This window comes from Antechinus flavipes, chromosome 3 (genome assembly GCF_016432865.1).
Source record: "Antechinus flavipes isolate AdamAnt ecotype Samford, QLD, Australia chromosome 3, AdamAnt_v2, whole genome shotgun sequence".
In the NCBI taxonomy this organism is placed as follows: Eukaryota; Metazoa; Chordata; class Mammalia; order Dasyuromorphia; family Dasyuridae; genus Antechinus; species Antechinus flavipes.
This window is the reverse complement of record NC_067400.1, coordinates 584,758,470-584,772,701: the sequence shown is the minus strand read 5'-3', so window position 1 is coordinate 584,772,701 and position 14,232 is coordinate 584,758,470.

The window sequence follows — 14,232 nt, the reverse complement described above, 5'->3', positions numbered from 1 at the left end:
CTTCTTTGGACGTGCTGAATTTGAAATGACTACAGAACTTCCAGTTTGAAAGGTTTGACGGTTAATTGACGACGTAGCGTGGAAGCTGAGGGGGGAGAAACCAGGGTTGGGTTTATCCATCTGAGAGTCCTCAATATAAATATGTCATGACTACTTTTCTCAGGAAGAGAATATGAAGGTGCTATGCTTGGTAAACACTGAACAACATCATCCAAAAATGAAATTGATTATATTTTAAAAAACAGAAAATTACTGTTTACTGATGTTGTGGGAGTCATTTCCGAATTAGCTTTGTGTCTGCAGTCAAATCATCAGCTGGTTTTAAAAATGCAAGAAAGTGAGAAAAAGTAGAAGTTAACATAAAATTAGAAGAATCTGTGAAGTCTATATGTCAATTATCCCATTTCCTAACACAGTTGGAATGGGGTTCCCAATTAGGGTCCCTCTCAATAATAATCTCTATAAATCCCTTTGTCCCCCACCCATAGTTTCCCAAGAGAGTGTTTTCTGTCCCCACAAGATCCTTTAGCTCTCTTGCAAGTATCCAGGCAACTCTCTTTCCCTTTCTGGAAGGCTTCAAGCAGCCCACATTCTGGTGGATCCTACCTTCCTTCTGGACCTCTACAGTCTACATAACAAATGGTATCTACATATGGATGGCTTTGGATTGCTCCTTGACGTATGTGGTTTCTTGCCATGCCGGTCCTTCTTCAACGTAGGGTACAAGTCATACAGTGTAGACTGTGGCCTTTCCACTAGGTGCAAGGAGGGCTGGGTCTCTCCATCCCCTCTCCCACCTTCTCACATCAAGGTTCCAAATAAATCTTTTTTCTCTCTTACTCATTTAATTTTTCCTTATATATCTCCACCTGGCACTAGTTCCTCTCCATGTAGCTCTCCATCTGGATAAATATCTCCTTCTGTGTGTGTCTTATCTCCCTTTAAAGATGAAGCCCAAGAATCAACTTAGATTATGAACTCTATCCATTGCCAAGATGCCAACTTCGTGATCATGAGTAGTATCACCTTTCAGAATAGTGAAAAGTAGTGGAGACAGAAACACTATGGAAGCTTCAGCACAGTGTAAGATCCAATCAAGCCAGACCGTCCTCTGAGAATTTATAGATGAAGTAGGTGATGCAGTGGAGAGAGCATTAGACCTAGAATCAGAAAAACTCATGGTCCTGAGCTCAAATCTGGCTGTGTGCTCCTGGGCAAGTCACTTAACCCTGTCCACCTCAGTTTCTTCATCTATAAAATGATCTAGAGAAGAAAAGGACAAACTAATGCAGTACCTTTGTCAAGAAAACCCCAAATGGGGTCACAAAGAGTCAGACAAGACCAAAAAGAGACTGAACAAAAAGATGTGAAATGGAATAGATTTGCCAGTATTTCTATAGCAATTAACTCTCATCATCCATACAAAATCATCACATTTGGAATTTACCATCCCAATACCCAATGCACTAAGTGGAGAAGTGAAAATGGCACTCAAGAAAATTAAGTCAGAAATTGCAACCGGGCCAAGCCAAGTAAACATAAAAGAAATTCATACTGGAAGTGACACCATTTTAAAGGCAATAGTGACTCAGTTTTCAAGATATCTCAAAGACAGGTAGGTTCCAAAAAATGGTAATAATCAATACTTTAAGGATTCATGATTTTTAAGGTGTCCTCCCTCCCTCACTGCCCTGTCCCCCCACCACCGGAACAGATACATATTCCAACCCTGCCACATCACAAAAAATTTCTAAGAAAATTCATTATCCAGCAGCCAACCGCTAATGAGTCTGAATTTAACTCAATTGAACCTCAGGTGAGGGATATATCTGAGATTTAGACCTAAAAGGGACCTTAGAGGAAATTCAGTCCATTTTTTGACTGAGCAAAAGAAACCTCCCTCAAGTAAATTGCCTAAGATCACAGAGATAGAAAGGACCAGGGAAAGGTCTTCATGACACAAAGCTCAGTGAAAATGCAGTGTCAAGAGATGAAATGGGAACAAAATGGCCAATGTTACTGGATCGCAGACTACGCTGAGAGGGAGAGGGGTCAGGCTGGCCATGTTTATCACCTAGATAGCTGAAGCTAGGATGGATTCCTCAGCCTCTGAGAATATTGCTATTTCAGTGTACTTTCTCCTGTTGCCCATTCTCTCAAGTCATCCAATCCACTTTCTCCTGCAGCAGGAATGCCTTCCACAACCTCCCATTAAGTGTTCATGTAGCCTCTGCTTAAACCCTGGCCACCCAGAGAGCAGGGAGCTCACCATCCCCAGACATGGTCCCTCCCATTTTCCAGTGACAGCTCTGAGGGTTGGGAAGTTTTTCCTTTTCAATCCCAAAGCCATCCTTCTATGGTAAAAACTTATCACCTCACACCTTGGCAATCGCCTGGGCCTCCAAACTGGCCTCTCTGCTCCCAGTCTTTCCCAACAGGCTCACTCCGGAAAGACTGTTCGATTCCAGATTCCAGAGTCCAGCTGGGCTCAGGTCACTCCCCTCCTCAGAGATCTTTTACTGAAATGGGGGAAAGGGTTAGACCTGGCATCCCCCCAAGCCTGCATTTCCTACCCAATTGATTGGGCAGCAGCTGCTGCTGATGGGAGTAAAAGGGTCGGGAAGAAGAATTGCTTAAGATCGGGGAAGGGAATGAATGAACCAGGAGCTGAAACAGTCACCAGGTACACAAGCAGGGCCGGACATCTTGGGCCCCATAATCTGTCTCACAGGGCTGCCATGTTCCCTCCTGACAGCATCATGACAGGAAGAGGGTAAGGTTAGAAAGCCGCTAGACCATGAGTTTGATCCTAGTGCTAACTCCTCATCCAGCTTCCTGAGTATCCAGGGACGACTCATTCCACCCTTCTCCAGTTACAAGAGAACATAATTAGATGGTCTCTAATGGTCTGACCTCCCGGGTTCTAAGGGCCCTCCCAGCTCTGACCTCCTGGGTTCTAAGGGCCCTCCCAGCTCTGACCTCCTGGGTTCTAAGGGTCCTCCCAGCTCTGACCTCCTGGGTTCTAAGGGCCCTCCCAGCTCTGACATTCTGGGTTCTAAGGACCCTCCCAGCTCTGACCTCCTGGGTTCTAAGGGCCCTCCCAGCTCTGACATTCTGGGTTCTAAGGACCCTCCCAGCTCTGACCTTCTGGGTTCTAAGGGCCCTCCCAGCTCTGACATTCTGGGTTCTAAGGACCCTCCCAGCTCTGACCTCCTGGGTTCTAAGGTTCCTCCCAGCTCTGACCTCCTGGGCTCTAAGGGCCCTCCCAGCCCTGATCTCCTGGGTTCTAAGGGCCTTCCCGGCTCTGACCTCCTGGGTTCAAAGGGCCCTTACAGCTCCAGAATTCTATGAGTAGCTATAAATCTCTACCTAGCCAGCAGGTAACTTTCTCCTTCTGGCTCAGGCCTGTCCACTGTGATCCTGTTCTCCACATTAAACATTTACGAGCCCTGGTCCTCCTCAGCAAGGGACGGAATCTTGTCCTGGGCTTTTGGACCCAAGCCAGAGAATTATGTTCTCGCAGTCCAGATATCCCTCGGAATCTGGCCCCATACTGGGAAAGCTTCAATGCCCCACCTCAGAGCCACTTGCACTTTGAGAGGAACAGACCCTTTAAAACCCTTGCTGCTGGCACTGGAATCACCTGACTGCAAGGTTAACTTGGTCCCATTTCTTCCATAGGACTCAATCCCTCCTTACTCCTTTATTCTCAGAATAAATGTGTTCTATCTTCCTGGGAGCCAGGAAGGGGTAAGGATCATTGACTGGGTTTTAGGACTGGGAAGAACCTTAGAGACCATTGAGTCCGACCCTCTCATTTTATGGAAAAAGAAACTGGGACACACAGATTGTTCCAGAGTCTCATGCTAAATGTCTGAGGTAGGATTTGACTGGATCCTCCTGACTCCAGGACCAGCGCTCCAGCCCTAACTCTACACTTCCTCTCATGAGACATTGTTCCAGTGAAAGAAAACCAGAGAGCTCAGAACTTATCCAAACAGCAAAGTAGCCAGAGCTTGAAGGTGAATCATGGAATTTCAGAGTTCCCTCCCTCTTTTCCGTAGAGCTCTAGGGCCTCAGAGCAGGAAGAAGCCAGAAAAAACATGTCATCCATTTTTTACAGGGAGAGAAACTGAGGGGCCAGAGACATCCTCCAGGATCAGAATCCTAGACCTCTGGCTCCCTGTCCATGAGGCTCTTTTCCCTATAGCACAACCACTTCTCCAGATATAAGATGGGGGAGTGTGTGATCCATTGGCCCCAGGGATGGAGGAGAGCCAAAAAGTGACAGGTGCAGAGAATTACTCCCCTGGAGTGTGTCCATCTGTGCACTCCTCCTGCCCCCACCCAACATCCCCTTCACTTATTGGGTCAGCCCCTGGCTGAGTTCACCCCTGGCATGAGATGCTGAGAATACTTCTTGGTTGCCATGGCAGCCCCAGATCAGGGGGCGAGGAGCGAGTTTGTGTTTGTGTGTGTGTCTGTGTGTGTGTGTGTGTGTGTGTGTGTGTGTGTGTATGCACATTCCAGCTTTAGAGGGAAGAAATACCTCAAGAAGCAGGAAAATGTTACCCCTGCCCCCACCACACAGAAGCTTACATTTCTAGGGCACTTTGCAGGGTACAAAGCACTTTTCTCAGGACGTGGAGGTCAGAGGCTGGTGATATAAATTTTATTATCCCCCTCACTTTTTTTTCTTCAAATGAGAGACATGAGACTGTGATTGTCCAGGGTGACACACCAAGTGTCAGACCCATGAGACCACTCTTTCTATTGCACTAACATCCCTGCCCTAGATGTTCTCCCCAGCTCCCACCCCATGGCTATAACACAGATGTTGCTGGGTAAAGGAAGGAAGAGAGAAGATTCTGGGATCCTCTTTTCAGGGGGAGAGAAGATAACAGGGACTTGAGTCCTTGCCCAAGGACTTCAGGGTCCCTAATAGGCAATACTTACCCAGCCCTCTCTGAAAGGGACTTCACTTCTCCAAGAAAAAAAGATGGAAGAATAAGAATTGGAATCCTTCTGAGGTCAATGACCTTGATCAAGAACAAGGGTATTTAACATTTTTGTTGTCATGGATTCCTCTGGTGAAATTTCTGGACCCCTTACCAGAAAAATGTTTTCAAATGTATAAAATAAATTCATAGGATTAAAAAAGAAATCAATTACAATGAAATACAGTTATAAAGAATAATTTTAAAAGAAAAAAAAAACAGGTTCACAGACTCCCAATTAAGAATCATGGAATCTTTGGGTGAAATTTTTGGGCCCTTTATTAAAAGTATTTTCAATGCATAAAATAAATTCATAGGATTACAAAGGAAATAAATTACTTAATACTTTAAATATTTTTTAAAAGGAAAAAAAACAGGTTCACAGACTCCAGATTGAGAATCATGGAATCTTTTGGTGAAAATTTTGGGCCCTTTATTAGCATAGTGTTTTCAATGCCTAAAATAAATTCATAGGATTACAAAAAAATCAATTACTTCATACTTAAGATACTTTTTAAAAAGGGAGAAAAGAAACCAAGTTCACAGACTCCAGATTGAGAACCATGGGGCTGGTTTGCCTCTTACCCCACACATACACACACCTGTGTATATTCAATCATATACATCCCACACATGTCCTACATAGCTTCAAACATACAACCATCCCTATACACTCACCTTCCCACCAGTCCAACCAGTCAACACACACACATTGCAGGGAAGAGATAAGAGAGTGAGTGCTCCAGGGAAACCAGAGTGGAGGAGAAATCTGTGTTAGAAGACGGTCATTCTAACCTGTCAGTGCTGACATTCTCCTCCCAGCCCTAGGACCGACTGGAGCCCACCTTAAGTTTGCTGTTACCGGGGCTTCAGGATAAAGCACAGGGCCCCAGACCAGGGACCAGTCAGAGGACCTATGTTTCCCATGTCGGAATGCCCAGGGACTAATTACTGGCAGGTGATCTTGGACCATTCACCTCCCTTTCTCAGAATCATCAATTTCCCTTTCTAAAAAATAAAGATCCCAGATTAGATTCCTGGGCTTCTGTTAGTTCCAGTACTGAACTTGGTTCTAAAACACAAACACCCGGTGATTCTCACAGATACACACACCTCCACCCACGTTCCCCTCCACAGGTCCTGTGGGTCCCACCCCCGCGCTCTAAAAGAACACAGCGGGGGACAAAAAAGAATTAAAGAAGTCAGAGAGCCTGGGAATGCTGGCCTGGATAAGATAGGCTTTGGCTGGAAAGTCACAACACCCCCAAACAGGCTCGGAGCCTCCTTAGCAATGAGCCTCCCCGGGGAATTCCAGACTTGACCTTTCCAGGACTTTAGAGAAAGGGCTTGGTGGAATTTCCCTCATCCAGGGCAAGTCCCCTCCAGGGCCCAAGAGATGGGGTGGGGATTAGGGTGAGCTACCTCCCTTAGTTTGGATACAGACTCCTGTGTCTCTGTATTGATTGGCTAAGATCAAGGAGCTCCAGAGGCCTTTTAGAAACTGAAATGCAGAATGGCAGAACTAGAAAAGCTCTCAGAACATAACTGGGCTAGAAAGGACTGAAACATAGAACCCAGAGTCTATAGAGAGTCAGAACTGGAAAAGGCTTTAGAAGCCAGAAGCTGGGAGGACCCTTAGAACACTGAATGTAGAGCCAGGAGGGCCCTAAGAACATGGAAGATCAGAGCTGAGAGGACCCACTGAATGTAAAGCTAAAAGGTCCCTTAGAACATGAAAGATCAGAGCTGGGAGGACCCTTAGAACACTGAATGTAGAGCCAGGAGGGCCCTGAGAACATGGAAGATCAGAGCTGAGAGGACCCACTGAATATAGAGTTAGAAGGTCCCTTAGGACATGGAAGATCAGAGCTGGGAGGATCCTTAGAACACTGAATGTAGAGCCAGGAGGACCCTGAGAACATGGAAGATCAGAGCTGAGAGGACCCACTGAATGTAGAGCTAGAAGGTCCTTTAGGACATGGAAGATCAGAGCTGGAAGGATCCTTAGAACACTGAATGTAGAGCTAGAAGGGCCCTTAGAACATGAAAGATCAGAGCTGGGAGGATCCTTAGAACACTGAATGTAGAGCTAGAAGGGCCCTTAGAACATGAAAGATCAGAGCTGGGAGGGCCCTTAGAACACTGAATGTAGAGCTAGAAGAGCCCTTAGAACATGGAAGATCAGAGATGGGAGGGCCCTTAGAACACTGAATGTAGAGCTAGAAGGTCCCTTAGGACATGGAAGATCAGAGCTGGGAGGATCCTTAGAACACTGAATGTAGAGCTAGAAGGTCCCTTAGGACATGGAAGATCAGAGCTGGGAGGATCCTTAGAACACTGAATGTAGAGCTAGAAGGGCCCTTAGAACATGGAAGATCAGAGCTGAGAGGACCCACTAAATATAGAGCTAGAAGGTCCCTTAGGACATGGAAGATCAGAGCTGGGAAGATCCTTAGAACACTGAATGTAGAGCCAGGAGGGCCCTTAGCACATGGAATGTCAGAGCTTGGAGAGCCTTAGAATGTAAGTTTTTTGCAAGTAAGAATTATTTCCTTCTTGTCATTGTATCCCCATTGTCTAACAGTACCTGACAAAGAACAAGAACCGTTTGAATGATTGATTGCAAACCTCTAGAGGTTAGACCAAGGACTAAACTCAGAACGCCATAAGACCAAGTTTTGTTGGCTTTGATGGTCCCCCATACTTAAAGAATAATGGCCCCCTAGTCTTTTACTTTTTTAGACACATTCTCTCATTTAATTCTCCTGACAGCACAATGTGGTATGTGATACAAACATTATTCTTTTTCTTCCTTATTATTCTTGTCTCACAGATGAATGATGGTCTTACAGATGAGGAAACTGAGGTCCAGAAAAGGAAAGGGACTCATACAGGATCAAATAGCTATTGAGTATCTGAGGTCAGATTATAATTCAAGACTTCCTGACATGTCTCCTTCTACTGTTTCTGACTTAGAATCACAGGATTTGAAGCTGGGAAGAATCTTAGAAATAGAGCAGTCCTCTCATGTTGCAGAAGGAGAAACTAAGGATCAGAGAAAGAGCCTTGTTCAGTGTCACACAGGTAATAAGTAATGGAGCCAGACTTCAAACTCAGCTCTCCTGACTCCAAATCTAATTACTGGATTTGTTTGCTTTTCTTCCATCTTTCTTCAGAAAGAACAGGGTAAATTAAGAGATGCCTTAAGATTCTCCCAGTATGCTGGCAGGAGTCTTAGATTCTAGTCATTTGCCCCAAACCAGTTAAAGATCTTTCAACACAGAAATTTCTTTTCCCTCTAAAGCAAGAGGGAGTGAGAAGGGAGCAAAACTGAAAAACAAAACCAAAAAAATACACACCCCAAACCCTAAAAAAAACCTCCAACCACCAATTTTGTGGATGCAGTTACCAGGGAAACAGCGAGAGATGCATCTGGTGCTGGTTCCCTGCCTGCCTGAGCCCCTAGCATCTCCCCAGGAGGGCATTCTCCTCATGTCACTATGGGGCACAGGGGGCCAGGGCTACGTAAGGGGACCCTGGTGATCATGTTGCCCTTACTGCCACCCATTGTCCCTGGGAACAGAAAGGCGGAGAGGAGACAATGGGACCTTCCACAATAGGCAGCCAGATGATCACCCCCAGATGCACCTGGGGATGGAGGGAGGCCTGCTCAGCTTCCAAGAGCCAGCTTGCCCAATGGGGAAGAGGGATTAATGTTGCCAATAATCCCACCCTGGTTGCCAGAATGTTGAGTCCTACATGGGTCATTTGCCACTTATAGGAACAGTCAGGATTTCTACGTTCCTGTGCAATCCTGAGCCCTGAGCCTTGCCCTCCCTTCTCCCCCACATATACCAGGTCATTATTAATTCATAGTCAGGTCTGGGCTCCCGTTCTAATGTTTTCTCACTCCCCAGAACTTTTATGGTCAATCCCCCTTGCAGAAAAGCAGGAAAAGAGGGAGGGAGTCCAACTCTCAGAGTCCCCAGCCAAAGTCAGAGAATCATAGAATGTTAGAGCTGGAAGTGAACTTGCAATGTGGATCCTTACTGGAAAGCACCTCAGAGATCACCTAATCCAACCATTAAATTTTCCAGAGGCACAAATAAAGGCTCAAATCATTTGCTGATGAGCACATGAGCTAACCAACTCCCAGGCCAATGCTCTGGACACTAAAGCAGTCTGTGGCCGACAATACCCTTATAGTCCAAAGGAACTGAGGCCCCAGAAAGAGAAAGTGATTCTTTCTCTTTGTGTTCCTACCTCTGAGAACTGGTTTGTGTTGAGCAATCCACACTGTTATTCATCCCTGCTTATTATCAACAGCTCCAGTTTGCAAAATGGCTAGCCTGAGCCAAGGGCATAGTGCCACAGATAAGAGCAAAAGTAGGGGAAACCATAAACACAACTGGATAAAACAGAAGCATGTGCCCTAAATTAGATGGTCAATGGTCAAATCCAAGAAGATCAACTGAGGAAGGGAAAAAGTCAGACATAAGTGTAAGAAGGCAATGGGAATTTAACATGTATTTCAACATATTTAACATGTATTGGACTACCTGCCAGATGGGAAGGGAGTGGGGGCAAAGAGGGGAAAATTTAGAACAAAAGGTTTTGCAAAGGTCAATGTTGAAAAAATTACCCATGCATATGCTTTGTAAATAAGTATTTTTTTTAAAGAAGGCAATGGGAACAATTCAAGGTGATGGTAATCAGGTGACTAAAGGATATAGCCAAAGTGAATGGTTTAAATAAGCAAAAGTCAGAAAAAAGACAAAAAGACTAAGTAGACAAAAAATTATATTTGGAATCCAAAAAAAGTCGGGTTCAAATTCTGCTTCAGACACTGGCTATGTAACACTGGACAAATCACTTAACCTCTCTGAGCCTCTATAAATTGAGCCACAAGCTTGATATTGAAACAATTATTTGTTTCACTGGATTGGGAAATCAGAAACCCAAGTTCCAATCCCAATTTGCCATTAATTCATTATGACTTTGGGCAAATCAATTGCACTTCCTTAGCCTCTGTTTCTAAACACACAAAAAAATGAAAATCTCTTTTCTAATGTTAACAGATCCACTTGCAAATGTGACAAGATAGCTTCCAGTTCTTACATGCTATATTCTAAGGCCCCTCTAGGCTCTAAATTCTATGTTCTAAGTTCCTCTCCAGTTCTTACATTCTAAGCCCTAACATTGTGTGATGTAATGTTTCTGTTCTATTATTCTATGTTCCAAGGTATATCATTTGGTGTTCTAAGATCCCTTCCAAGCTGTTTTTAAAATTCTGTTTTCTAAGGTACCATCTAGTTCTAATATTCTGTGTTCTAAGCTCCTTTCCAGTTCTTAAATTCTAAACCCTAACATTGTGTGATGTAATGTTTCTGTTCTATTATTCTATGTTCCAAGGTATATCATTTAGTGCTATAAGATCCCTTCCAAATTGTTTTTTAAATTCTATGTTCTAAGGTACCATCTAGTTCTAATATTCTGTGTTCTAAGCTCCTTTCCAGTTCTTACATTCTAAGCCCTAACATTTTGTGATATAATGTTTCTGTTCTATTATTCTATGTTCCAAGGCATATCATTAAGTGCTATAAGATCCCTTCCAAAGTGTTTTTTAAATTCTATGTTCTAAGGTACCATCTAGTTCTAATATTCTGTGTTCTAAGCTCCCTTCCTGTTTTGACACTCTCTGCTCTCAGATTTCTTCCAGGTTCCAGCATTGCATGGTTGAAAGAACCCTAGGTACATTATTAGTTCTGCTGGGCAAATCACAATCCCTTGAGTTCAAGTTGCTCTCCATACAAAGGAAGAGTTTGGGAAAGAAAACAAATGTTTGTTCATTGAAAAGAGATTAATTTACCAAATGAGAAGGTTTGGACTAGGTGGCCTCTAAAGTCCCTTTCAACTCTAACCTTTATGATCCAACGTTCTGACATCCTCTAATCCTAAAATCCCACTGGTCTCCAACATTCTATGGAATTACCTGCTCCAAGTGCAGACAATCCTGGGTTTTAAAGTGTATAATAATAGTCACACCCAGCAAACTGGAGACTAAGGGCTTAGGAAGACACACAAATTCTAACAGGCCCAGAGTGTCACTCCCTGCAGTGCTCAGAGCCCAGACTGCAACCTCAGTCTCTTAGTGCTTTCCTAATCTATCCCATGGGGCCGAGCTTTTCCTAGTAGCTGATTTTCTCCTGTCATGGGAACTTTAAACAGACTCTTAGATGTAGCAATGGCTGTAAAAAGAAGTCCATGGGCATTTTTTTTAATTCATAAAAAAGAACAGAGGGTGAGCCAAAAGGAATTCAGAAATCACATAACCTCTATGAGTCATAGTTTATTCATCCATACAATGAGGATATTACCCACATTGCCTATCTATTGCCAAGATCAAAGAAAAACAAATGGATGGAATTTACTGAATGAAGTTCCATAAAAATGTCAGCTATCATCTTTGTATGGTAGGAAATTGGCCATAAAAGGGATGAAGACAAGGTCAGGGAGCTGGTGATGGTACCAAAGTAAACCCATCCCCGCTCATCCCCAAAACAAACCCATCCATCTATACCCACCAGCCATTAGTGACCTCACTGGGAGAGCACCAAATACTGGGATTTTCCCTCTATCCATTTTTCTTCCAGGTTCTTTGATGGGTTCCAGCATCTTACGCGGTCCCATAGTCAAACATTCGACAAGTATAGATGGGGACATAAATCAGCTACAAGAACCTCCACGAGCCATAGTGCAGACAAGGGGGCAGGGGGGGAAGCCCCTTTGAACCTTCTGCCAGACTGTCAGCTACCTCTATATGCTCCCTCATAGCCCTCCACAATCCACTGAAGAGCAGAGGAATGTAAGGAAGTGAACCCTGGCTTAGTAATTGCCTTTTTTTCATCTGTAAAATGGGTACAGCAAGCTGGAACAGATGACCTCTTAAGTGTCTTACAGATCTACTGTTCTATGTTCTAAGACTCTTTCCATATGCTTAGTTCCATTTGCAAGGGCCCTCCAAGCTCTGTGTTCTAAGGACCCTCCCTGATCTCATAATAATAGCAATCAGAGTGTCGGCGATTGGGTGGATTGGGATGGTCCTAGTGGCAGCTGTAATGATGGTGGTGGTGATGTACTGATGATTATAATAGTAATGACGATGGTAATAGTCAAGTGACAGAAACTCAATACATCCAAAATTCAATTCATTATCTTTGCCTCTCAAATAGCCCTCCTTCTGAACTTCCCCACTTCTGTTAAGGATACCACTATACTTCTAAGATTCTTCCACCAATTTTTCTCAAACCATGTTAAAAGGAACCCTGTAATACTTCAAGTTTCTTTTTAATGAATTTTTTGATGTTTGTTAATAAGCATTAAGAAGAATCATTTTTACTACCAGGATTCTGCCAAAGTTTGTTTAAACCAAAGAATGCTACAAAAGGGTGCTATGAATCTAGATTTATAACCTTGTCATTACCCTTGACTGCTCATTCTTCCTGGGGCAAGTTGGGGCCAAATCCTATAATTTCTCCCTCCACAATGCCTCTTGCTCCCTTTTCTTTCTCTCTACTCGTACAATCATCACCTTGTTCAGTCCCCCATAACCTCTTGGCTGGACTGCTACAACACCTTCCTGATTGGTCTCCCTGTTTCAAATCTCTTTCCTCTCCAATCCATCCTCCACAAATATGCAGAATGATATTCCAAAAGAACAAGTTTAACCACATCACTCTCTTAACTTAATAAACTCCAATGGCTCCCTATTGCCTCTAGGAACTTCCATTTCATTTTTAAAGCACTTTTGCAACTTGGCCCCAACTTACTTTTCCAACTTTATTATCACTTTTTTCCTTTCTGGACTCTATAATCCAGACAAACCAGCCTATTGCCTTTTCCTACACACCACAATCTATTTTCTTTCTGTATATATTCACACTGGATGTTCCCATGGTTAGGATTTACTCCCTTCTCATTTCCATCTCTTAGAATCTTTTATTTCCTTAAAAATTCTACTCACACAAAACCTATAGGAAGCCCTTCCTTAGTCCCTAGATGATGGTATCCTACCCCCCTCAAAAAAGTTCTATATGTTATTTCTTTTTTTTGCTTATTTTTGCTTTTTGCTGAGGTAATTGGGGTTAAGTGATATACCCAGAGTCACACAGCTAGGAAGTGTTAAATGTCTGAGGCCAGATTTGAACTCAAGTCCTCCTGATTCCAGGAGTCCACTATTTCTATCCACTGCCCACCTAGCTACCCCCATATATTATTTCTGTATATTAGCTGTATATATCTAAATATGAACATGCTATTCCCCCCCCCAGTATAGTGTAAGCTTCTTGAATGGTTTTACTGTTTGATTTTTAGTCTTTATATCCCCAGCACCTAACAACATACCTGGGTCATAATCAATGCTTCTTAAATGATTGTTGATTGATTGATTGTGGTAGTGATCATTACAGTAATGATGGAGAAACTGATGCTAATCATAGTGACATAGTTAATCATAGTATTGATGCTAGTTTGAGGGATGATTATGTGGGCAGCAATGGTGATAATGATGGGATGATGTTGTGAGTGGTATCTGTTGTGACAATGATAGTAATGATAACATTAGGAATATTGGACAGTGATGGCAGTCATAGCAATGATGGTCATGGTCATGGTCATGGTGACTATGTAGCAATGAGAGTAAGAGTGATTTTGGTGATGGTGGTGATCATGATGGTGATGGCCACGTTCATGAGTGTGGTGATTATAGCAACAATGAGGGTAGGAGTGATGGCAGTGACAGTGGTGATCATGATGGTCATGGTCATAGTCAAGGTCATGGTCACAGTCATGGTGACTATTGTAGTGATGAGAATAAGAGTGATGGTGGTGATGGGTGATCATGATGGCAATGGTTATGAAGACAATAGTTATGGTGACAGGGAGGTTGGCAGTGTTGGCGGTGGTGAAGTTGTAATGGTGGTGGGAATGGTAATAGTAGTGTGGTTGTGAGGGTGATAGTGAGAGTAAGGTGGTGATGAAGATCATCTTGGTAGTGATGGTTAGAGTGATGATAGTGACATGAGGTTACCATGGTGATGGATGATGGATAATGGTGATAATAGTGGTAATAGTGATGATGATAGTGATCGTCACGGTAACGGTGATGGCAACCATCTTTGTAGTGATTGTCATGGTAATAGTAGTGATGGTGAAGTTGTCATGGTGATGGTGATGA